This window comes from Chelonoidis abingdonii, chromosome 7 (assembly GCF_003597395.2).
Source record: "Chelonoidis abingdonii isolate Lonesome George chromosome 7, CheloAbing_2.0, whole genome shotgun sequence".
In the NCBI taxonomy this organism is placed as follows: domain Eukaryota; kingdom Metazoa; phylum Chordata; order Testudines; family Testudinidae; genus Chelonoidis; species Chelonoidis abingdonii.
Genome location: NC_133775.1, coordinates 100365821 through 100369621, shown reverse-complemented (window position 1 = coordinate 100369621; position 3801 = coordinate 100365821).

Below are 3801 nucleotides of genomic sequence, written 5' to 3'. Positions count from 1 at the left end.
CACTTTGAGATCTCAAATAAACTCTGCTTGCTTCTCCCCTGGTGTGTTTATTGGCGCTAAGCACGCCGGGCACGGACTACCACTGTTGTTTGCCTCAGCAGTCTATCTGCCCACAACAAAGTCAAGCACTCCAAAGTTAGGAAATGCCAGAATTAAGGTTGCCTGTGCAACCTTAATACAGCCCCCTTGTGCATATGCATTATGGTACAGTCTCTGACTACAGGTTTCAGAGTAGCAGCCTTGTTAGTCTGTATCTGCAAAAAGAACAGGAATACTGGCACCTTAGAGACTAACAGTCTAGACTGCATGATCACATACTGCTTTTTCCTGACAGCAGAGGAATGGTGACACTTGGAAATCTCGGGTTCCGTTCCAAGCTCTGAAGAAGTGTGCTCTAGTGGGCCCGGACTCCTCTGCCTCTGCCTCCCGATCTTGACCTCTTCTGCCCAGGCACCACAACCTGTCCCCATCCCAGTCCTGTCTTTTCCTTATCTCTGGTTCCTTGTCCAAGTCTTACTCTCTTGGCCTACCCAGTCCCAGTCTCCCATTCCAGGCCTGATGTCTGAGTCCTGGTCCCCACCATTACTCCCAGTTTCTCTCCCTCCCCATATCGGTTCTTAGTGTCTTGCCCTACGGGTCCCAGTTCACCCCTCCTGCCCAGCCAGGTCTCAGTTCTCCCCACCCAGTTTCTCATCCAATCTATCTCTTCCCTCTCACTCCACCGATTCCTTGTCTCTCTCTGTCTCTCCCCATTCCTGGCTACTTGTCCCAGTTTCTTTGCCCAGCCAGTCCCAATTCTGCCACTGCACCACAACCCCTTCTCAGATCTCTCTCTCCTCACTCCTATTCCTGCCACATTAGTCTTAGTCCCAATCTTTGTCTAACCAGTTCCAACCCCTCTCTTTGCCCCACCCCCAGCTCCTTATCCAATCTCAGTGTTCCCAACTAGTCCCAGCCTTTCCCCAGCCCTGGCACCTAGTGTCATTATCCAACCAGTCCCACTCTCCCCCTCCCAGCCACTAGTCCTAGTCTCCTAGTCCAACCAGCCTCAGCATCCACAACCCTTCCGACTCCAATTTCCAGCCTCTCCCGCTCAGCTCCCAGTCTCAACCTCCCCTTCCTACCCTTTTAAATTCCTAATCCAAGTCTTCCCACCAGCTCCCAGCCCCCTTACCCAACTAGTCCCAGTCCCTCTCCCCCCTTCACCTCTAGTATCACCAGACTTCTTGCCCCAATCTAGTTCTTTCTCTACCCCCGGGCCATCTTTTGTCCTCTCTGCACTCGAATCAGATGGGTTCTTCCTTCATGCTACCTGGGGTGCCAGCAAGTTGGGAGGTGTCACTAAGAACACAGTAGAGACAGGCTCCCTGTGGCCAGTTTCTGGACCTGACCTGGAGCAGCCACTACAGGGAAAGTCCTTCTGAACCCTTTTACCCCCTGAGCTGAAGCATGCTCAGTCACTCTGAGGGTGGCACATTCACAGTCCAGTCACATATAGGAGCTATGAGGGGATGAAGCATGCATAATAAGGACAGAATCTTTGGAGAGTTTAAATGCTAGATATCAAAGAAGTCTTTACTGGGCATGGTGTGGGCTACCATTTTTCAAAGGTCTATAACCTGGCCAAATGTGGGCAGATTTCCATGGAAATAAAGGCACAACCCAGACACAAAGGCGTCCCCCTACCACATTTCAAGTCCCTGCTCCAAAGCATGAAGGCACTACACCTGTTCAAGAAAGGTCAAGAATTTTTTCCAGTATTTTCCAGTAGATAAACAGCCTGAAGCAGACAACTAGCATGAGAAATTTCAGCCCAAATGCTCAAAGATTTAAGCAACTGAAAACAGGGTCTCATAATGGGTCAACCTTAATAATAGGGGTGCTACCAGCCCTGCCTATAATACCTAAGCTCTGATAACAAAGGTTTGGGGTATGCTTGTGTGTGAATAGAATTCTTTTCTGTATCATTTTACTTCTTCCTTAAGGGGCCTCTTCATCCTCCTCTTGTTTATTCACACATTATTCCTTGATCTTCTATACATGACCCTTTCCTTATCTTTGTTCTCCTTATTCTTTTTGCCCTTTTTTTGATATCAGTGTCCCCCTCTCTCACTTGTTAAAACACTCACGCTGCTGGGCCTATCTCTTTGTCTGTTCCGTATGGTTGGCCTACCCTGAGCAATTGTTCTTACCATGAAGCATGCTCCACTGTCACTCTGGAAGAAAATGTAAGCATTATTTAATCCAGCACTGGCAGGCATCTCCTACCATCCATGCCTGGAGAAGTCACTGAAGTTCCGCCAGCTGAGGAGTCTTTCCTCAGATAAGTTCACAGTTGCTTCTGTTTGTTGAAAGAGGTTCAGTTTATGTTTTGACTTCAGTAAGCAGCCTTTGAATCTTTAAAAGAGTTTCAAAAGAATTCCTGTTCGGGTTCTAATGTTCCAGCTGGCTTTCCATTCGGGGGGGTAAGTATTTTTATTCTCAGAGTGTTGTCTCTGCTTGTAACTGCACCTTGTATACATACATAACCAAGTAGAGATTAACAGCATTCCCTGGTGACTCCTTCCTTTCCTCATGCCCTCCCAATTGCTGCTGCTGCTTGCTCATGCCAAATGCATGTAAAGTGGGTGTAAAATGCTACAAAATAAAAATTTCCCACTCATTTACACTGGTGATAGTTTTTACCTCCAGTTTGCATGCATGGGGCTATTCTGGTAGCTGGGGATTGCTGGAGTGCATATCCTTTGCCCCCCTCACCTCCACTCCCAACCCTGATGTAAACCCCAAACTGCTCTACATCACTGGAAGTTTCCCCTGTGCAGAGAGGATCCTCAGTTTTCCACCTAGGGCAATTTAAAGATGTTTTGCATGATCAGGAAAAGTGGGTGTGGACAGGTTGTCCCTATGTCCTGGTATTTCCAGTTGCTGGAATAGTCTATAAGGATCATTAGTTTATAGCCGTGTAGAGGCTTTTCTAATTTGTATTGAGAGACTGGCCTAGAAGCTGCACCAGCCAAAGATTGTGTGTGGAGTGGAGGCACAAACAGCACCTTTGGTCCCTAGGCGCTATGGTAACGGACTGTAAATAGATAATAAAAATTAAAGGACCATCTGCTCTTATCTTTTCCTTAGCAACTAATAAATTTGACTCCTAATTGTACTGCTATTCTGACAAATGTCTTATGGTTTCCAGGAATGTTGCAATCTTCACAATTTGATAGGATACTTTTTTTCCTCTGTTCCGGCGAACAGCAGGAGCTAACAGAGGGAGTTTGCCTGGGATCTGTCCATGAGGAGGTACGCTAAGTGCTGCATTAGGGGGCTGTGTTGGTGAGTATCTGAGTGTCTGTTGCAGGGGACAGTTTGTCAGTTGCACTGTGTGCTTGATTGTTTGTTTGAAAAGTGTGAATTGAGAGTGCTTTGTTCCAGGTGGGCCTTGAGAGGGCCTGACTGCTTTAAAAAGGCAGTCAGCAGCAAACCAGCTGAGCGGCAAGCAGCAGAGGCTAACAGAGGGAGTTTGCCTGGGAGTTTGCCTGGGGAGAGCCCACTGCTTTCATCTCGTGGGCTTCTGTGAGTTGCTGCAACAGCTGAGGAAGCTCTTAGAAGGAAAAAATTATGGAAGATGAGCATTCAGCTGTTGTAACCTGCACAGGTTGTGCCATGTTTGTCTTCCACAGGACAGAAGTGACTTTGTGTGTACAAAGTGCAAGCTGGTCTCCATATTGGAAGAGAAGGTTCGAGGTCTGGAGCAACAAGTATCAACCCTGCGTTGCATAAGAAAAAATGAAGATTTCCTGGACA